Source organism: Pan troglodytes, chromosome 1 (genome assembly GCF_028858775.2).
Source record: "Pan troglodytes isolate AG18354 chromosome 1, NHGRI_mPanTro3-v2.0_pri, whole genome shotgun sequence".
In the NCBI taxonomy this organism is placed as follows: Eukaryota; Metazoa; Chordata; class Mammalia; order Primates; family Hominidae; genus Pan; species Pan troglodytes.
The window spans coordinates 120,886,017-120,908,648 of record NC_072398.2 but is presented as its reverse complement, the minus strand read 5'-3'; the positions used below and the strand labels follow the sequence as shown (position 1 = coordinate 120,908,648).

Below are 22,632 nucleotides of genomic sequence, written 5' to 3'. Positions count from 1 at the left end.
GATTGTCTTTAAAGCCTATTGCTGAGTGGGCAGGGTGTCTTGAAGTCATGTTCTATGGTCATATTCTATTGCCTGCATTTTTTTTTTTCTCTGTTATTCCTAAGCCTTTAGTCAAGTCTCATGTAACTGGCCCAGCCTGATTTCACCAGACAAAAGGAAAGGTCTTGTATTCAGGCTCTAATTGGAGCATTAAAAAGATTGCAGGCTCCCTTCAGCTTTGTGGAGAGAATGTATTCCAGGTTAGAGTGTCCTCTGCATCCTCATCAGGAGATATGCTGGAATGGCCTTGTCACCACAAGACTGCCACAAAGCTTGTGAAGTTCACGGAATCACTTTAAGGCCCCAACCCACCCTCAGGCCCCAGCAGCTGATGCCCTTGCTCTCAGATTCCCATCATGGTTCCAGGTGGTGACCATTACCCAGTACCATACGTCCCAGACTGTGCCCATCTCAGGAGCCAGCTTGACAAACTCATCCCTAGAGTTTGTCAAGAATGCAGAGCCTTGAGCCTACTCCAGACCTCCTGAATCAGAATCTGCATGTTAACAGAGCCCAGATGATTCAGAAGCACATGGAAGTTTGAGAAGCACAGATCCAGGGCAGGAGCTCTTAATCTGGGTCCATGAGCTCAATGGGGGAAAAATAGTATTACGTCTTTATTTTTTTATTTTTATTTTTATTTTTGAGACGGAGTCTCGCTCTGTCGTCAGGCTGGAGTGCAGCGGTGTGATCTCGGCTCACAGCAACCTCCGCCTCCTGGGTTCAAGTGATTCTCCTGTCTCAGCCTCCCAAGTAGCTGGGACTACAGACACATGCCACCATGCCCAGCTAATTTTTGTATTTTTAGTAGAGACGGCGTTTCACCATGTTGGCCAGGATGATCTTGATCTCCTGACTTCGTGATCCGCCCGCCTTGGCTTCCCAAAGTGCTGGGATTACAGGCGTGAGCCACCGCGCCCGCCCACATCTTTATTTTTATCAATCACTAACCAAACATTAGGATTTCCTTCCATTTTGGATGTAGCTTGCAAATCACAGAAGTATTCACGATACTTTTGACTTTGTCACTGATAGAAATCATGGATATTTTTGTAACACATTACAGTTGTTTTAGACATCTCAAAATAGCATATATATTCACAACTACTTCAAAATAACAATAGCTATTAGATATGAAGTTATATTATACTATATAATAGCAACCAAACTTATTATATCACAAAATTTGAAAAATATTTTTGATAAGGATTTCAAAGGACATGACTTCCCTTATTATCCCATGTGTTTTACTTTCTGCATTAGAAACTTTTTTCTGAGAAGGGCTCACTAAGTTGCTGAGGGATCCATTACACTAAAAAGGCAAAGAACCTCTGCTCTAAGAATCACAGCAGGGCCGGAATAGTGTTTGGAGAATTTCAGACATGTGGGGTGAGCATTACTCAATCTGGAAAGCCCCAGAAGTCACATTCCCCCACAGATAGGCAGCCTTCAGAGCAGACCTGACTGGCAGCTAGAGGTCTGCTTCAATGGCTTCTTCATTCTCCCTTCATTAAAAAGTGGGTTTGATAAGGCCCATGCTAAGGAATAAAACCAAGATTCCAAGTAGGGAAGATTGCTCTTGTCAGCCCAGCAAGAAAATCAGCAATCCAACTGAAAGAATATCAAAGATTATTCCTTTTATCAGCCCCTGTCAATTTCCCCGCAGTGATCCACAGAAAAACACTTAAAAGGAAAATCACCTGTGTGCCTGTCTTTAGGGGCAGAAAGGAAGGAGCCAGTAGGGACACCAGCTGCCTTTGCAGCCGGAGGGGTGAGGAGAGTCCTGGGGAATGAGAGTGGGTGGTGGTAGCTTTAAAAAGAAGATCCTGGCTGGGAGCGGTGGCTCATGCCTGTAATCCCAACATTCTGGGAGGCTGAGGCGGGTGGATCACCTGAGGTCAGGAGATCGAGATTGGCCTGGCCAACATGGTGAAACCCCATCTCTACTAAAAGTAAAAAAATTAGCCAAATGTGGTGGCACACCTGTAATCCCAGCTCCTGGGAGGCTGAGGCAGGAGAATCACTTGAACCCAGGAGGTGGAGGTTGCAGTGAGCCGAGATAGCGCCACTGCACTGCACTCCAGCCTGGGTGACAGAGCGAGACTCCATCTCAAAAAAAAAAACAAAAACAAAAAAGAAAAGAAATCCCTTTACACTGTGTTAGGCATAAGGAAAATATAAACAAATAAAAATAAAAAGAAGATCCCATGGTAGGGGAGCAGCATCCCTAGACCTGAGGGAATGGTGGGGGTGTCTGGGTGAGATGTGACCCTGAGGCCAACAGCAGGCCTGAGCTGGTTGGTCCCCAGAATTCTCTTGAGGAGAGGGAAGCGGCCACCCCTAAAAAAAAGCTCCTCTGGCAAGAGTGTAATGGAAGGGATAGCAAGATCAGGGGTCAGTGCTTCTCCCTGGGTCCTCAGCTGGAGGCAGGGTGGGTACAATGAGCCATTCCAGGAGCTGGGATGGACCAACAGCCCTGTGCTCTTTGGGGGCCTTGAAAACATGGTCCTATAGGGCTCCTGGCAAGATGCTTTGGGCCAACAATGGGGCTCTCTAGGGTAAGACTAACCTCGCGCTGTCCTTTATGAATAATGATAATAACTTCACAAACTGTTTAATATTTTAGACTTTTCAAAGTTGCCTTAAGGCAACCTGATATGGTAGTGGAAAGGGACCAAAACTGAAATCTACTTCTGCCCATGAAAAAGAAAATAAAGAAAGCCATAGCCCAATTTCTTTGGCCCTCTTGAGCTTCAGTTCTTTCCATCTGAAAGGTGGGGATAATAATAGCTGAGGAACCTGCTCAGTGATTTGTGTGCAGATCAAATGGCGCATGGGCACGAAAGATGAGGGCTTTGCCATGGAAGTGGAAGGTCCTGTTTCATCTGAGCACTGTCACCTCCTGTATGAGTTTCCTAGTGCTGCTGTAATAAAGTGCCACAGTCAGTGGCTTAAACCACAGGAATGTATTGGCTTACTGTTCTGGAGGCTGCAAGTCCAAGACCAAGGCATTAGCAGGGTTGGTTCCTTCTGAGGGCTGTGCTTCTTCCTTTGCTTCTAGTGGTGGGCTGGCAACTGTAGGAGTTTCTCAGCAAGTAGAGGCATCACCCTGACCTCTGCCTTCATCTTCACATAGTGTTCTTCTTGGTAGGGTGTCTGTGTCCAATTTCTCCTTTTTATAAGGACACCAATCATACTGGAGTAGGGGCCTACCCAAATATAATAAGACCTTATGTCAACTAATTACATCGCAACAACCCCATTTCCAAACAAGGCCATAGAATGAAGGAGGGGTGGGACTTCAAAATTTGAGTTTGGGGCCAACACAATTCAGCCCATTACACTCCGTTAGCCCATTGATGCTCCTTGGCCGTGGGGAGCCCAGAACACACAGGTCAGGTACAGAGGATGGAGCAGGCTGGAGAAGTTCCAACTCTTCTAGGCAGATTCTGCTCTCAGATGAATTGAGGTCTTCCACCACTTCTTTTATTAAGCACCTAAACTTTATTAAACATCTACATTATGCCAGATATAGAGAATATAAAATGAATAAATTATTGTCCTTAACTTCAAGGGAAAAGAGAGACAGACATGTAAACAAATCATTGCAAGGCAGCATGATTCACACAATAAGAGATTTATGTGGCAAAAAAGACAGAGTCCAGGACAGGATTGTCAAGGAAGGCTCCTAGGAGGTGGTAACATTGGAACTAAATATTGAAGACAACTAGGGATTTTCCAGGCAGGCAAAAGGCAGAGACATTTCAACTAGACTGAAAGCACCACAGCACAGAAGTGTAAGAGCCTGGCTTGAGTAATAGTTTGGCTGGGCTAGAGATGGGAGCAATGGGAGACAGAAGTCAGAGGTAGGTTAGGGCCAGGTTAAGGGGGTTATCCACCAACCTAAAGAATGTAAACTTTAGAATGGAAATCCTATAGGACCGCCATGGAAAATTTTCTATGCTGTAAGTTCTGAAAAGTCAATGATCTCATTGGTTGTGGGAGATGAGGCCAGAGTACTAACATAGCAGACACTCAATATATATGCAACAAACACATGAATGAATGAAAGAGTGAATGAATGAATGGTTTTAAGCAGCAGAGTGGTATGAGAGTCTTAAGAGTAGGGTGCATATGGAAGCAGATAAACACAGTCAGGATAATTTGCTGTATACCAGGCAAGTGCTGTGAGGGCCTGAATAGCCTCCAAGAAGAGAAGAAACACATGGCCTTCAATGGGATGGGAAAGGGGGGAAAAGGTGAAACTAATGGTACATCTGTAGGGGTCTTAAGATGGGATTTTTTTTTTTTTTGAGACAGGGTCTCACTCTGTTGCCCAGGCTGGGGTGCAGTGACACGATCTTGGCTCACTGCAACCTCTGCCTCCTGGCTCAAGCAATCCTCACACCTCAGCCTCCTGACTAGCTGGGACCACAGGTGCACCAAGAATACAAAAATTAGCCACCATGCCCAGCTAATTTTTGTATTCTTTGTAGAGATGGGGTTTCACCATGTCACCCAGGCTGGTCTCAAACTCCTGGGCTCAAGGGATCCTCCTGCCTCGGCCTCCCAAATTGCTGGGATTATAGGTATGAGCCACTGTGCCTGGCCTTAAGGTTTGAATTTGGAGGAGTTCCTGCCCCAGACCTCAGCCATCTCTGGGGTGCTACTTCCCGAGGGAAAAGAAAGAAGAGGCTGTAGGAGGCACTCTTGCTGAGAAGCACTGAAACCAGCAAAGAGCAGGAGGAGCCAAGAACAGAGCTCAGCTGCCCCAAGGCCAAAAGGGAGATAGATGCCCAACTGTGGGCCTGAGCTAAGCTTGGGGAATTTGGAACGCAATAGAAGGAAAAACGGGGCTACAGTGGGTTGAATAATGTCTCCCCAAAATTCATGTCTACCCAGAACCTTGAAATGTGACCTCATTTGGAAACAGGGTCTTTGCAGATGTGAAATGAGATCATACTGAATTAGGGTGGGTCCTAAATCCAATGATAGGTGTCATTATAAGAGACAGGAAAGGACACAGACACACAGGGAGGAAGGCCATGTGAAGAAGGAAGCAGAGATTGGAGCTGTGCTGCCACAAGCCAAGGAAGGCCAGGAGCCACCAGCAGCGGGAACAGGTAAGGAAGAGTTCTCCCCCAGTGCCGTCACAGAGAGCACGGCCCCACCAACACCTTCATTTTGGACTTTTGGCCTCTGGAACTATGAGAGAATACATTTCCCATTGTTTTAAGCCCTTGAACTTGTGGTACTTTGTTATGGCAGCCCCAGAAAACTAACACAGAGTCAGAATACAAGGGGCTGGTGAAGGTTAGGTCAAATGGTCAACCATGGAGTAGGGATCCAGGCAGGAAAGGAAGGGACATCAGGAGGGACTGGTAGACTCAGAGAGGTCTAGGGCTGAAGGTCTTGAGGAAGAATGACAGGTTTGGGGAAAAGCTGAATGAACAGATTTATATCCTGAGGGTGGTATATTTAAAATTAAGATTTTAGAGGTGTCTGTTGGACAAGAAGTTGTAAAAAAAAAAAAAAAAGATTTCAGAGATGGAACAGTTCCAGGTGACTATAGGTGTAATCAGATTAATCTCTTTTTTAGTGGAGAAAAGCTGCCTGACAACAGATTTACCCAGCCTGGCAAGACAATTTATCCTCCTTGGAATCTGCGCTTTAAATCCAAGGACTAAAGAAGAGCCTATGTTCTTCTGAGAAATTACTATTAGCTCCCTTCATGTCGAGGCATTTCAGACACTGCCTGGGAGTTTTGTGTTTTAGGAAGGTCATAGGGGTGGGGGACAAGGTCTCAAATCTCAGCCTGTGGGTGAGTCTTCCCAGGCCTGGCCCAGGCTTTCAGAGAAAGGCACCCCCCAGAGGCTTTCAGAAAGGTGTGCTTGTCTGGAGACCCCTGGGACATTAGATGGCAGAGAAAATAAAACCCACCAAAATGGCAAGGCAAAGCTGGGCCATTTGAGGAAATTCAGAAGGAAAAACTCCAAACAGAATCTGAAGGTAATAAAGTGACACCTCTACTGCAAGCCAGAGAAATTCTCAGAGTTGCCCTGGGGCCAGGAATTACTCAATTAAATAGCAAAAGCCCAGAGGGAAATGGAGAAACAGTACCTCTTCCTCCTTTACCTGAAGCTCTGCTCCCCCTATTCCCTTCACCCCATATGCCCTCTGCTAGCAGCTTCTCCCCGCAGGCCCTACCCTTAGACCAGTCTGCCATCACATCCCAGCTGTCAGTACATTCCTCCTTTCCCACTAGGACACGAACACTGATGGATCTTCTCTCCTCCTGCTCCTCTCTGGCCCTGGTCCAGGCTGTTTTCTATCACTTTCTCTCGGGAGCTTTCTAGCTGAGCTTTCCTATCACTTTCCCCCGGGGCGGGGCAGGGTCTCATTTCCACCTTCTCAAGATATTGTCTCCTATTATATATTTATTTTTTCTTTTTTAGCTATCTCCTGCCGAGAGGGTGGTCTCCTACTATTTAAACAGAAAAGAGTGTTTGTTTTGAGGGAGAGTGGACAGGCAATAAGGAAGTTACATTTCTTTCCTTACACAGTGCCTGAGCCAAGAGGACTCTGGCCCTAGTATCCATGTGACCAGAGCATCCTCAAGCCTGCCTCGTCAGCCCCTGCACTGTCCCCCAAAGGCCCTTGCATTTGCCAGCCCAAGACTGTCAGGGGCATAACCCTCTGACCATATCCTCACACTCTCTACCTTTAGCTCATTCTCCTCTCCCTGTGGCATCCTGGGCACCACTTCTTCCTCTCTCTCTCCCTAGCCCTTTCTCCAAATCCCCCAAGTGGGAGGGATAGGTTGGGAGCAGAAGGCTGTTTAGCTTTTACAAGCCCAGTGCAAGGATCTGCTAAGAACTATTCCAACGACCACGTTTTCCAGAACAGATTTTGTATTTAATCAATGAAGGTGTTTCTCTCCCAGCAGACAGCTAATCTCCAAGAGCCTCACATTCATCTTCTCTCGGTATTTACTCAGATGGGAAAAGTGGCTCCTCTTACCCTTACTGCCTGAAGATCATTCTTCCTTTCCCCAGCTTCTCCCCATTCACATCGGGGAACTGTACTATTCGACCAGCTCTCTCCTGTGCGAAAAGTCAGAGGCGAGTGAGAGGATGGTGACCTGGGGAGGCAAAGTGACAGAATATGTCAAAGAGCAGTGACAGTCTCTAGGTTGTAAGCTGCCTGGGATGGCATGGGGGATGGTGATTATATTGAGTCACCACTGATGAAATATTTATTGAGCTGTAAAGGAAACACTCCAGGGTAAAGCAGAGAAGCAGTAACTGATTTAAGATGCAGAAGTTCAAGTACTCACACCATTGCCTCACTGTGCAGGGACAGCAAGTTCTTTACCTTCTCTGGGTGTCAGCTTATAGGCTGGGCTGTCAGGGCTGGAAGGGAGCAGACAGAACCTTTATTGGAACCTCACCTATTAAAGATGGGGCATTGGTGGGTTGCTGATGACAGAACCTGAAAAAACCTACTCCTCTACAGCAGGTCGAATTCATGACCTGAAACTGAATACTTCCAGCATATTTGTTCAGGGTGTAGATGGGAATAAAGTATCTTTGCAGTGCTATGTTCCCTCCATCTTCCCAGACATCTGACACCCTGAAAGCCATCCACAGCTGTGGAGCCTGAGCGACACCTTGATTTGTGTTGTCACCTGACCAAGCCTAAAGACCTCCAGCTCAGTCCCCCACCTTCATCCCACCCCCCACATGATAAAATTCAGACCTCTCTCCTGAAAGGCAGAGGTTAAACATTCGGGACTGTTTCTGGCCGAGGACTTCTTCCAATTTAAATCCCCACTGTGGGCTGTCTCCCCTCATTTCATTTTTCTAAAGAGGCAGAGGCTCTTTTAAAAAATAATAAAATGCAATTTATGTGATTTACTTTTCTGATCTCTTTGAGAAATAGAGAAATATAAAAGTGTGTTCTTAATTCCGGAACCACTCTTTTTGCATAAATACCTCATTGGGTGGCTTTCTAATTGTGATTTTCCTGAGTCTCCCTTCATTGGATCTGCCGAAAGACTTGTCAGGGAACCTTTAGTGAGGGTACTTCTTCCTATTTTTCTTCTGTTTTTGGAGGCATGCACATTATGCATAACCAAAACAATGGCTCAATTGTGTTTAACTTTGTATTTTGATTGTTGAGAACAAAAACAAAAAGTATCGATGTGTATGTGGCTGTTTGTAGTGAATTCATTGCAGAATGAGGTTGTCCGCGTCCTTAACAAGCTAAGGGGCAGGAGGCACCCTCTCTTATTCTTATTCCCTTCTCCAAGAGCAGTAGATAATTTAAGCACAAGCCTATTTGTGAAAGAATATTTTGCTTAAGTGCCATTCACCTTAGTCTTGGAATTCCTTCCCAAACGTCAGGTGTTCTTTCAGCTTCCAAACCAGCATATGTATCCATTAGTCTGACAGATCACCTGAACACCACTAAGAGGTGTGGTGCTTTTGCTTTCATTTCTCCTGCTGGGAGAAGTGGCAGTTCATGTGTCATTCAGTATCTCACATACTCACACAAGGCAGGGGGGAGGGGGAAACGGGGAACTGTAGCAATATTTAAAGATGCTTTGGAAACCAACCGTGAACACATCAACACCACGACATCTACGATTACTTGCTGTTGGCCCTCGGACACATTTAAGAGAAAGAGACAGTCACTCTTTTTTTCTTAAATGATATACACATAGACAGTTATTTTTATTCTATTATAATTGTCTTTTACCTTTATCTAGTGCTATGTGGAAAGGGTTTGCATCATAGATTTTTCCCAGCTTTATAATATACCACAAGCTCCTACTTCCCTGCTCCTCTCTAATCAGTATTCTTTCAAGAGTTCTTTGGTGAAGCCAGCTATCTGAAACTAAAATGAACCAAACCCATATCACTGGTGGTTGGAGAAACCATGGCCAAAACGATTGTGGCAGGTCTCAATCTTGGGAGTTTTTAAGAAGGAATGTGCCAGAGGCCTTTCCCAAGAATGGAGTTTTGTTTTGTTTTGCAGAGGCATTCAATGTGTCTGGTGCTTGCTGGCCACAGCAGTTACTACCACAGAGACTTCTGGGAGGGGCCGTTGTGTTGAAGGAGGCTCCTGCCTGAGGGACAGCATCAGGTAGTGGGCTCTGTAGAGTGAGAACCAGGTGGACGCCTTCTGTGCCCAGCTCCGAGTCCTGCACCACGCCAGGACTGCCCCGGCCAAGGGCTACTGACGCAGGTTCCACTCATTCCACTGTGTGGGGGGCCTTGCACCTCTCCTAGAAGGGCTCCTGGAGAAGGAATTGGAGTTACGTACAAGTGACCTAAATGGGAAGCTTTTCTTTTTTTTTCTTTTTCTTTTTTTTTTTTTTTTATACAGAGTCTCGCTCTGTCTCCCAGGCTGGAGTGCAGTGGTGTGATCTCGGCTCACTGCAAGCTCCGCTCCCCGAGTTCACGCCATTCTCCTGCCTCAGTCTCCTGAGTAGCTGGGACTACAGGCGCCCGCCACCACGCCCAGCTAATTTTTTGTATTTTTAGTAGAGACAGGGTTTCACCTTGTTAGCCAGGATGGTCTCGATTTCCTGACCTCGTGATCCGCCCACCTCGGCCTCCGAAACTGCTGGGATTAAAGGCGTGAGCCACCGCGCCGGACCAATGGGAAGCTTTTCTAGATGAGATTGGATTAAATTCCATGTGATTTCTCTTTCCCTTTAATTCAGGTTGGGACTCGTTTCTTTCTGGTGGATCACAGCTGCCCAGATGTTGCAACTGATTTTTATGTTTCTGTAGAGAAGTACTTTTCTTTAATCTTCAGGATTTTTTTTGCCACCAAAAGAAAACATGGAACTCTGTGTTTCCTCTTGATTATGACTTCCCAGTGTTGACAGTTAAGTCCTTAGTGTTGCAGGTCCCAGCCCACCAATACTATATCAAACACTGTTATGCACATAATGCAGCACTGTGATCTAATTTAAATAATACTTTTTTATTAATTATGCTACTATATGTAATATACATCAACACTTTCGCCATATAACCTAGGTGATAACCCTCTTTTAGTTACCTGCCAAACTCTGGACTTGGTTTATATTGCAGTTAACACAGTTACAAAGTTGTAATGGTGTCTTTTTTTCCTTTGTAACGGAATGTGTAAATCAAAGTATATACATTGTGTGGTGTTCCCGTTTCTGGAGTTTCATGAGGATTTACACATGGCATTCACTGTTCTGTATAGATCTGCACACCTTTGTAAATTCATCTGTTAACCCCTCTTCCTTTGAGAGAGCACCGGCGATGGTCGTTAACTCCTTGTGTTTTCTCTCTCTCCTACTGGTTATTCTATTTTTTTTTTTTTCCTCTCTGTCGCCCAGGCTGGAGTGCAGTGGCGCAATCTCAGCTCACTGCAAGCTCTGCCTCCCGGGTTAACGCCATTCTCCTGCCTCAGCCTCCCGCTAATGGTTATTCTGAATTAAGCACAGACTTGTCAGCTCAGTTGCTTTATCATGAATAATGTGTGTGACCTTGCAGTTCTTCCACAGTTCAGCAAACAACTGCTAGCTTCACTGACCAAAAATTAAGTAAGGAAAACGCAGTTTTTAAAATGATCCATCTTTTAACAGCCGAAACCGATGTGTCTATGGTGCTGCATCTTGCTGTTGTACTTCTGAAATCAGACCTGTGTGAATGATCATTTCTGACTTAACTGTGAGATGCTCACGAGTACCCTTCCTGTTGTTTTGTTAGTGATGAAATCAAGACTATTTATTTGGAATATATACAACCGTGTTTTTCCATTGTATTTCATTTGCAAAAGTTGAGAACTGCTTTCTCTACCTTTTGCAAAATAATTGATATTCCATATTGGATTATCAAAGACTTCGATATGGTGAACCTATTAAACCTAGAAATTGTATTCATCCTTTCATGACTGTGGCCTGAGTTCCCCAGCCCCTCTCCTCCTTTTTTTTGGATGAGATTTAGCACACTCTCAGTTATTTAAACATGCAACATTTCTTAAGTATGTATGTTGAGGCCATCTGAACTCATAGCTGATTCAGTAACCAGTTTCATGCTGTGTCATTCACACTCACTACTTTATATTGCCATGGTGAAAATGTGGAGGAAAAATGTATCCATATGTGTCTGGGAAGCATATACACTTGTATATTTTTTAATACTCTGATTCTGTAACATTTCCCAGTTTTGTTTTGTTTTACAGAAAAAAAAAGTGATAAAGCAATCAGAAGACCAAGAGGTTTACTGTTGATGCTTAGGGTCGTCTGACCTTGGCTGGCCAATAGACCTACATGGCCAAATTAATTTATGAGAGTAATAATTTTTCAAAAGCCAATTTTTTTTTCTGTATTTTCTTTGTGAAACTGCCAATATCATGAATAGAAAGGGAGAACCATAAAGGAGAAAGAACGTGATGTTCAGTTATGTTCGTGTGAACCTAAAGAAACAACGTGGAGGCAGGTGCCATCAGCCGAACTCTAGGGACTTGATGGTGTTGCTTGGAAGGCATCCATACCTGCATTTTGCATTCTTTGTATGTAATCATATTGCCAAAGACAAACTATTTCATCATTTCTTGTAAATAACACTCTTCCACAGACCCACCATAAAGTTTCTGTGATGCATTGTCTTCCAGTTGCAATAAAAATTACTGAGTTGCATCAATTGGAAAAAAACAAAAAAAAAAGATAGGGCATTGGACTTGGAGAGGCTGAGCTGCTCCAAACTGTAATTCCAGATGGATGGAGGCAGGGACAGCATCAAGAGCCAGCCTCCAGTCCCTGGCCACTGTCCTGTCTATCTGCTAATTAGTTTGGGAAAGACCTGAACCTGTTTGATCAGCAAAGAAGCCATTGGCCTTCCTTCCAAGTAGCTCCAAAAGGAGCGGCCTCAGATGAACATTAGGAGGCTTGGTCAGGTCCCAGCAGGAAACAGAAGGATCCTCAACTGGGATTATGAAGGTAATTGCACGAGGGAACCATTTGCAGAAGTACGGCAAGGTTAAGGGAATCAACAAGGAATGCTGAGACAGGTAGGGACCAGCAACAACAGGAAGCTCTTCCTACTCTCAACCTGAGGAGATGCATGGAAGAATGGAGTCCTCAGGACCCAGAAAGTGTTGGAGCCATGCAAGGGGGCTGCCCAGAAGGAGTTGTAGTCGTAGAATTAAAGCAAGGCAGGGAAGGAGGGAGCAGAAGAAACATCCTGACCTGTCTCCTGCCTTTGATCTCCTGCCAAAGCTTCCTGTTAATCTAACCCAAACTGGAAGACAGAAGACAGGAGAGCCCTGTGATACTATGCACAGAGATTTGTCTCCTGGAGCATGGAGCAGGCAGAAAATGGATCTTGGACTGGGAGCAAAGCAAAACTGCAAAACCAGCAGATGGGGTGTTGTAGATGGTGCACCCCAGTAGAAATAACAAGTCCTTGGAAACCAGTAGTCAGTATGAATCCTGAGTTTCCTGCTTACTAACTGTGTGATCTTGGGCAAGTCACTTTACTCTCTGAGCCTGGGTTTTCTTCTTGGGGCTAATTATACCCTATTGATGGAGTAGTTGTGAGGATTAAATGAGACACCTTATGGGAAAGTGCCGACCATGTACAAGGTTCTTATAAGGATTGTTTTTCCTTCCCTTCTGAGCCCCACTTCCAAGCTCTGCTGGACTGGAGGCACTGGAGTAGAGTGGAATGGAAGAAACACACAAACTTTGGATTCAGACCCTGGCTCCACAGCTACCAGCTGCATGACTTTCCACAAGTCACTTAACTGCATGACCAGGGGCAGGTTATGTATCCTCTCCAACTTTGTTTTCTTAATGGTAAAAAGGGACTACCCAACTCATAACATTGTTGTGAGGATTAGAAATGATGTAAGGCACCTACTAAGGTATTGGGCTTATGGTAGGTAAGCCCTGGAATTAGACTAATTTCAAATCCTACTTCCCTCCTTATGAACCATGCAATCTTGCACAAGTTTTTGGATCTCTCTGAGCCTCAGTTTCTTCATCTATAAGATGGGGATAATAAAAGCACCTCTTTTTTAGGGTTGTTGATAATGAAGTGAAGTCATGGGCACACAATGTGCCAGGCATAGAGTTGGCCCTCAAAAGTTTGTTGTTATTGATCATTACTATTATAAGTCTTACGATGTTTCTTGTGTATCTTTCCCCAATCAAGCATCCAACCCTTCTACTCAGACCCCCAGAGTCTTTGCTGGAGAAAAGCAAGTAGGGAATGGGACCAGGGGAGACAGCTAATTCAGAGGGGATGGGTTCATGGCATAAGAATGGCTCAGCCTGCTTGGCAAATGCCTTTGCACATGCATCCAGACATGAGGTGCAGTTGAAAACTCAGCCTGTAACTCTTTGGCCTTCCTCTATCAGGTTGCCCAAACAAGAGGATGGCCTGCCCTCCAGCTTTCTCACCCTCATCTTGGGCTGCCTGATGCCATGTTGAGACTGACTGGCTTTCAGTTAGATAAAAACAGAGGAAAAGGGGGAGTGTAGAGTATGTCTAGACTTGACACTGTATGCCCCAATCATAATTTGCTGAACACTTACTATGTGCTAGGCATTGTGGAGACTTAACATAATTAGCTCACATCAATTTTGGCAATATTTGAAATTAGCCAAATTGAAATAGTAACATTAGTAATACTGGAAGTTAAAGCTCAGAGAGGTTGAGGAACTTGGCCAGCATCACACAGACAGTAATTGGCAGAGTCCACATTTGAAATCAGGTCTGATTGTTCCCAAAGCTCAAGCTTGGGCAGCCGTGCCACGTGGCCTCCCGGAAGGATGGCTCATATGTTGAACATCAACACAAGGGTTTAAGGAGAGGGTGGGAAGACAGGAGTGAGGAATGAGCCTGGAACAGATGTGAGAACAGCATTGTCTGCCATTGCCGGTCACTTCCCTAGGAGGCTTGGGGACTGAGAATTTCTGAGGCTCCTTTCCCTCTGATATTCTGTGAGCCAGACCCTAACTGCCAGGGTCCTGGAGAAGAGAGACAAAAATTCCCCTTCCCAAGGCCCCAGAAGCTGGCCTCTTTCCCTCCTCCCCATCCTAGTTCCTTAGGGCTCAGATCACCTTTTCCTACCCTGAGCTGCAGAAAGCCTCTTAGCTAATGGTTTAGTGTGCCCCAGAGGGTGCCTAGAAAAAGATGGTGGACTTTCAGATGGGGGCCAGGAAGGAGGGGCTTTTCCTTACATCATAATGCCCAGGTGCTTTTGAGCCCTTAGTCTGTCAGCCTCTCAGGCGAAATCTGTGGTCTTAAGTGTAAATGGACTGGCCAAAGGGTTGTGGGGAGCAGCAGCTGGACTGCTACAGCCTCTGTTGGCCTCTTCAGAGCACACATACTCTTCTTGGGACTTCTGCAGCCAGGAAATGTGGGAGCTCAGAGCAGTGAAGGAGCTTTGCCATGGGGTGGGGGAACACACAGCCCTGGGTGCCCCTCAGAACTAGACCCCCCAGGATGTTCATTGGTTTCTTCATGGATTCCACAGTTTTTGAGCATTTATTTTAGGTGAGCCCTGTGTAGGCAAAATCAGATAGAATCATGCCCTCGAGTTGCTTAGATATCATAGGAGAGATAAAACGTGCAACACAAAAATACCAAAGCGCTGGGCACAGTGGCTCACGCCTGTATACCCAGCACTTTGGGAGGCTGAGGCAGGGGGATCACCTGAGGTCAGGAGTTCAAGACCAGCCTGACCAACATGGTGAAACCCTGCCTCTACTAAAAATACAAAATTAGCCGGGTGTGGTGGTGCACGCCTGTAATCCCAGCTACTCAGGAGGCTGAGGCAGGAGAATCACTTGAATCCAGGAGGCGGAGGTTGCGGTGAGCAGAGATTGCACCATTGCACTCCAGCCTGGGCAACAAGAGTGAAACTCTGTCTCAAAAAACAAAAAACAAAACAAGCAAAAACAAAACAAAACAAACAAAAAACAAACCAAAACAAAATCCAAAGCATGGAATGTTATCCAAACCTCTTCTTGGCATTTATAAGTATCTGAAGGGATCAGAAAGACAGCAGGTAGGGGAAGGGGATGCTTCCATAGCACTTACTGTATACCAGTCACTGTTCTAAATGCTTTGCATACATTAACTCTCATAATCCTCACAACCACCCCATCATTCTACAGATGAAGGAACAGGCATAGAGAGGCTAAGTGACTTTCCTCAGGGCCTAAAGCTGGTAAGTGGATTTGACCAAGGCTGTGTGGCTCAGAGTCTGTGCTCTTATCTAGGTTATTGTGCGGGGATCCTGCCTTGCCCTCAGGTCTTATCACCTGATTGTTAAAACACAATGATAAAAAAACAAGCACTAATATTTTCACCTGTATTATGCTCAGTTGTTAAAAATCAGTATATCTGCAACATGTTAATATGTGTCATTGTTAGATTATAAGCTACAAAGAATCTCATTCAGCTATACTCATTGAGTGTCTGCCAACAGCCAGGCACTGCTGTAGCTGCTTAGCATATTCTAGGTCAATTTACTTCTTGTAACAGCCTTGGGAAATAGGTGGCAATTTCCCCCTGGGTTCCAAAGGAAGAAAATGAGAGACAGACAGCAAAGATATTTGCTACACCAGTAACTCCTGGAACTAAGCTTTGGACATAGTTCTTTTAACACCAGCTTTAACTTTTACTGCTTTTAATTTTAAAGATGAATATTAATATGGTTAATCTTCATTATATAGAACCACATACAGTGTAGCCTATACCTAGTATCTTTTTCATTTGTTTTTGCATGTGAAGTAAGCTTTTAATTTTTTTTTTTTTTTTTTAGCACTAGTGTCTTAACTCCTAATATTAAAGAGCATAGAATGTGGGCTTTGAATTTGGCTCTGAGTTCAAGTTTTCTGGTTATCAGTATAAGGATACAAACTTGGGCAAATCTCCTCAAATCACAGTCTCCTTATCTATAAAATGGGGATTATAATAGCCAACTCCATGAGGTTATTGTAAGGATTACATTAAATTTCATACAGAAAGAGCCAAGAATTGTGTATGATACCCTATATATCCTATAGACTCAGCAAACAGTAGCTATTCTTTATAGACAGCTACATAGCATGGGTCCAATAAATATGTCATGGAGTGATGGGTCTTATGTAGTCCTCTAATACACATCTTCATTTCATCCCATCAGTACCGTTGGGAGATAGATATTCTCATTTCAGAGACAGATATCCCACATCTAGTAGATGATGGAGCAGAATCTCAAATGCATATCTCCTGACTTGCCATTCCAGTGACCTCTCTGCCTTCCCTCATCTGTTCAATGGGGACAATGGCAATGCTAGTCTTACCATCCATTGTGACCCTGGGAGATTTGCGTGATGGGACAGTTGCCCAGAAGGATCACAAAACATTAATGGTGACCTCTCTGATGGTGAAGACAGGTGAGTGCCTCCAAGGCACATGTACCAAGGTACTGTCCTAGAAATATCAATCCTATGAGGTATTAAAAAAAAAAAAAGTTTCTTAGCCAAATTTGTTGGCTATGGCCACTGGCTATGGCCAGTCCTATCTCAGAAAGCCCCTATTTGGTGAATAAGTCCTGACTTAGAAAATCCCTAGGTCTGCAGCTTAGTTAGAAATTCAGTATCTGGAATCTGGCTGTTGCAGCCAGGTGTACGTGGTTTGAGTGAAGGTTTATTGGTTAAGATATTGATGATGGCCCACTACCTCCTTGGGTTGAGAGGAGATAGACACCTGAGAGAGAAGAGACTCCTGTTCCCCTCACCCTATGGGACCCCCATTTAGCATTAGCTGTGTGAGCCCTGTGATTCAGAGTGTATCTGTGTGAGGTTGGATTTATTAGTTGATCTTACCCTAGTCTTTGTCTAACCAGTTGCCTTCCATCCTACACTTGGTCTTAGCCAAAAGGCTGAGAAGCAATGCCTTCTAACCTTTATCTGAGATAAGTAGATGTTCTCCACCATCCTGAGCACTATCTTAGGGTTCTGTATCTGCTTGCCCTAAGCCATGTTGATCTTGAGTTCCCACACCTTTCTTCTTGGAATATCACAACGTTCATTAACATATTAGGGCTCTAAGAAATGTGCTTTAGTTAATCACGGGTCTCTTTATCCTATAACACCTATTAATAGCCTACAGCCCATAGAACACAGTTTGGGAAACACTGTCCTAACGAAAGAGAACCCAGGTTCCATTGCCTAACAGAAGGGAATCCAAATTTCACACACACCTTAATGAGCCTCCACTTCTGAGTAATCAATAAGAAGGCATTAAAGCTTACCATGTGCAGGGGTCTGTGGGATGGAGAATGTGGGAGGCTACAAAGCTGTGCTGAGCCCCCAAGCCTGCTCTCGAGGAATCCACAACATGATTGAGAGAGATAAAACACCCACATAATCAAGGCTGAAGGAGGCCGAGTGTGGTTTAGTGCCAAGGATGGTGTAGGGAAGGCATCAACGTTGCTCTAGGAGAATTCACCCAGGGAGCAGACCAAGGGAGAGAGAAGGAGTTGGGAGGCAAATTGATGATAGTCCTGGCACCATGGGGGTTTTTTCAAAGGACAAGTTGGTCCCAACTTGGAACCAAAGAAAGCAATCCCAAGTGAGGCTGAGAACCCAGCCAGGTATGCCATCAGGTGTGGAGGAGGAGGCTTGGCAGGGCTCTGGCTGAGCAAGCAGCAGAGCAGTGGAGAAGCAGCCACAACCAAAGCCCTGCAGAGCAGGAGCATCCATGAATCAGATGTGGAGGGGAATGGAGGAGGCTGTGGGAAGTGGGTCCCAAGAGGGCAGTCCAGAGATGGGGGAGAACATGCTGGCCCCAGCTTTGGAGTCTCTGACTCTAGGTTCATGAAGGGCAGAGTGGGTAAGGAGAAAGGGCATGCACCAGTTGTCCATGACACTTCTTTGCATGGCTCTGTACACCAGAAAAAAAAAAATAAAACAGCGAGGACAACGAAACTGAAGTCTGAGCTCAGCTTCATCCAATAACTATGTATGGAGCACCTACTCTGTGAAAGAGACTGCACCAGCCCCATCTGGGTCTCTGCCCTTGAGAGTAGAGGGCTAGGGGTAGAGGCCACATGTGGGAAACAACAGCTTAATACCAATTTGTAAAAAGTGCTTGGTAAACTCTACCAACTGTAGGTCCTGCATTCATTCTCTCATCTGGCTTTGGGCCAGAGAAAGCTTCCTGGGCTGGTGACCAGGGTGGACATCATTCCATTTAGCCAAACTGATATGAATGAGCCCAACATGTGCTGGTTGCTAGGAGTGGGTTCAGGGACAGATAAGGAAATTAAAATTGTAAGGTCTCACTTAGGTGCTGTGACAAAACCAAAAAGATCCTAGAAGTGTTTGATAGGCTCTTTTTGGTTCTGTCAAAGCACCTACGACTGGCGTTAGGGAGACAAGGGCTATGCCACAGAGGTAGTATGCCCGAGCAGATCAGAAAGGCAATGTGGAGTAAGGGCGCTGCCTGGGAAGAAAAGAAATTGGCAGACTTAAGAGGTAGCTCACAGGCAACTGTGAATAATCTTGGCCAAGCCCAGAGGATTAGGCCTTCCATAGGACCATCACAGCTCAGTGTGGAGTAGAGGAGAAAAGCTGAGTATCCCAGCCTGGTTACAGTGTGGGCTGGAGAAGAGGAATAAGCATGACAGATCTTCCAAGGCATGCTAAGGAGTCTGGCCTCTACTGGGGAGCCATTGAACATCCATTGGTGGATGTTGCATGGGGCAGGATGCCATTAGCTTTGCCCTTTAGAAAGAGCTTTCTGGACTGGGTGCAGTTGCTTATGCTTGTAATCCCAGCACTTTGAAAGACTAAGGCAAGAGGACTGCTTGAGTCCAGGAGTTCTAGACCAGCCTGGGCAACATAGCAAGACCCCATCTCTATAAGAAATACAAAAATTTGCCGGGTGCAGTGGCACGCATCTGTAGTCCCATCTACTCAGTAGGCTGAGGTGGGAGGATCTCTTGAACCTGAGAGTTTGAGGCTGCAGCAGTGAGCTGTGATTGTGCCACTGCACTCCAGCCTGGATGACAGAGTGAGACTCTGTTTCAAAAAAAAAAAAAAAAAAAAACAAGAAGAAAAAGAAAAAGAAAAGCTCTTTCTGGTGCCTCAGAGAGCTGGTGCAGCCAGAGGCAGAGGACTCCGGTGAAGCTTAAACTGGGACCTTAGGGTGGCTTCAGTTCTGGCATATGGAGAGAGTGGGTCAGCCTTCAAGACTGGGAGAAAACCCTGGCCTTAAGGAAATGTTGACTCTGGGGATGGAAGTAAGAAGCAGGCTAGACCCCACTTGGCCCCTGGTCCATGGCCCCTGTGGCCACACTGTGCTCCATCTCTTTCCTATCAACTCCCTTTCACCACTTTCAAATACTGTTTTGGGACCAGCCAACCTTGTATCCTGTAGAGAGGATAAAAATCAGCCGTGCCCCAAAGGGGAGGGAGGATAACAGAGGAGATAAAGAATTATGAATTAACAGAGGAGGGGAAGGATTCAGTGTAGGTTCTGCCCCTCTAGCTTGGTGCCTGGGCCAAGAGGTGGGCAGGGGTAAGTCTCAAGGGTAAAGCAAGCTCCAGGGACTCAGATGTTGGCTTTGAAGCACTGGCAAGGCAGCCTTGTGCCTAAAGGTCTCTCAGGGACCAGAAATGGACAGTCACGTCTGTTGATAATGTTCTCCTTCAATATTCTGAAGTGACAAGAGGATGTGAGATGATGACAATAGGCTTCGAAGCAGAGCTGATTCAGCTGATGTGGGAACCACATGTTAACATGTCAGAGACGACATGTTAGATTCAAAATGAAGCAGGGTCTCCAAGACACTGGATATTAAAGCATTTATAGTGTAGGTAGTCTGGGTACGGAGCAAGTGAGTGGCATTAGACAGTCTGGGCATGTAGTAGGTGAGTGGCAGATGAAATTACATTTCTCATCCTTGTGTTATGACACTTTTCCCCAAGCATCTTGCAGAATGCTACCACATCAGGCCTCAGTGCCTCAGGTCCTCCTACTGATAATGGGGTGGTGACCAAAGCCCTATGACTGGAAACCAAGGGCAGAGAACACAAGGCTCAAGCCCCTTTTGAAGCTGCAGAACTAGGACCATGAAGATTCAGTAATGCTTCCTGGCTGCCTAGCACTCTGCCCAATCTCTCTTCCCTACACTGTGCTGCTCAGTCTCAGAGACCCACAGGGATAAATGAGAATATCAGAGTCCAAAATCTGCCCAAGCCCAAGGGTAGAACTACATTGCCATCCACCAGGGTTCATCCACAGGGCAAAGCTGGGATGAAGCTGAGGGCCCAGGAGTGGTAACAGGCAGAGAGAATGAGGACATTCGGCTGAAATGACTATCAGCTACTTTACTTCTCCTGGTCTGAAACTATGCCTGTGCTGTCTAGTACAGTAGCCACTAGCCACATGTGTCTGATTGGATTTAAGTTAGTTAAAATTGAATGCAATTACAAATTCAGTTCCTAAGTCACACTAGCCACACTTCAAGTGCTCACTCGTGGCTAGTGGTTACCTTATTGGATAGCACAGGTGGAGAACATTTCCATCACTGCGGAAGGTTCTGTTGGATAGGTCTGTGGCACTCCAAAGTAAGATCAACACTAAAATCAAGCCTCACCTCTTACACCATGTACAAAATAGGCTTTTCTGTCTCCATTTCCCTTTTCTCATGTATAGCCCTTCCTCCTTTCTTTCTCTGGGCTCCTCCTCCTCACATGCCTGGGGTTCCCTGCTCCATTGTGGCCAGACCTTTGCAGGCAGTGATATTCCTTGCCTGCTGACCTCTCGGTTAGCTCCTCCTCCTAGACCTTGGCTTCCTGGCCCCCTTCCACAAAAGTGGAGCACAGGAGAATTGCACAGGGGGCATTGCAGTGTGGAGTGTAAGTTCTGGGCCCCTGCCTTTTTTCCTCCCCTGGTAACTTGGGCTGGACCTAAGGTTGCCTGAACCTGCCTCATCTGAGCCCAGAGCTGGCCCTAGGTTACCAGGCCTCTCTTCAGAGGGTCCTCTAGACCTTGAGAGCACCATTCCCCTTGGCCAAGAGCTTCCCAGTTCTTTGAGCCTCAAAGTCAAATACTCCTAGCATGTCTTCCCTGCAGGACACCATGCTCCTAAGGTGAGGAGATGGGTGCCTACTAATGCTACCCCATGGTAGCATTGGGATGTTGTCCAAGCTCCCCATGTCTTTTCCATCTGTTCCGTTCTCAGGTGCTTCTTCCCAATCCTCTATCGCAAAATGTCCTCTGTGCTTTTAGGCATGTGACAGAGATTGCTGATTGATCACCAAATCCATCTCACCTTCTCTGGCATATGGCTAGGCTTCATTTCCCAGGCTGCCTTGCAGGTTAGCTGTGTTCTTGGGAATGAGTTTTGGTCAGTGGAGTATGAGGTGATGTGTGCCACTTTCAGACCTGACTGTAAAAACATCCCAGTGTGGTCTCAATGTTCTTTCTTTCTGCATCCGCTGGACACCAAATCCCAGGGCAGCCTTGGTTGGAGACGGCAAAACCATGGCCACCCATGGTCCCTGAATAACTGAGTAGAGCACAAGCCCATGCTACCAACCCGTACCTGCCCTGGAGTGAAAGGAGCCAGGAGACAAGGCGCACTCACATGTATACATATATGTGCACAGGCTGTCATCACATCTGGTTGGGGGTGCTCCTCTGGGCTCCTGGCCTGGTACTATTTCTAGTTAACAGGCAGGGCATGTCTGCCTCAAGGATCTGTGGATGAGGGGCCTTCTGCTTCCCCAGACACCTTCCTGTCCATGTCGCCTTTCAAGTTAGTCTGCAAATTGCTTTGGACAATCTTGCTCAGATCCTGAGGCCAGAAAGAACATTTCTTTCCCTGCAGGCCGATGACTTGACCCTTGCCACTTGGCAAGCTTCTTCCTCTCACTGTGGAGAATGGGGCCAAGTGATGGTCAGAGGAGGGACCAAGGACTCCAGCTGAGACCAGATCTGATTCTAAGTGGTCAAAGGAGCCCCTAACCTTGGCCATCCCTGCATACCTCTTGCAGATAGAAGCCCCTGTGTCAGCAAATTTGGATTCAAGTTTCAGAGACTAGATTTGATGCACAGAAAGACCCTGCTTGATTTACCAAAGAGGCACAGGACAGAAGGCCTTCCTCGGACTGTCTCTGGCAATTTCCCGCTGTCCCACCCCAGGGATGAAAGGGGCGGTAGTCTCCTCAGACTGTGTCCATGGGTCTGGGGGTCCTTCCGCTTCCACTACTCTGTGATGCCTGCTGGGTGGGGTCTTCTGTGAGGCACATGCTCCAGCGAGTCTAAACTGCGTTAGAAGTAGTTTCTTAAACTACCTTAGTCAAGTGCTCATCAAGCCACAAATGAACAGCTGCCTCCTGCCTTGAGCCCAATGCCTGGATTATTCATCCTTTTTGGCTTTCAGATCCTCTTTTTGGATCCAGGCAGATACTGCTCCTTCCACAGCCACCTTAGTTTGTAATGTCATCTTCCCAGTCACCCCCTCCCCACTCCTGGCCCTTTTCTCTTTTTGGTTGGGCACATCTACCTCTTCTCCAGGCCCCTCCTTTCATCCTGG

At 45.9% G+C, this 22,632-nt stretch overlaps 1 long non-coding RNA gene across 2 annotated transcripts in view; it reads right to left on the bottom strand.

The window, feature by feature from the left end:
• Nucleotides 1–1,108: 1,108 nt before the first annotated feature.
• Nucleotides 1,109–22,632, bottom strand: part of LOC104002403 (uncharacterized) — a 52,825-nt gene continuing 31,301 nt past the window's right edge. For both annotated transcript variants that reach the window (XR_010152870.1, XR_008548381.2), the window contains 2 exons: nucleotides 7,060–7,180; nucleotides 1,109–3,248 (listed from right to left, as the gene is read on the bottom strand). This is a non-coding gene — a long non-coding RNA (uncharacterized LOC104002403). The remainder of the gene's footprint in view (nucleotides 3,249–7,059; nucleotides 7,181–22,632) is intronic.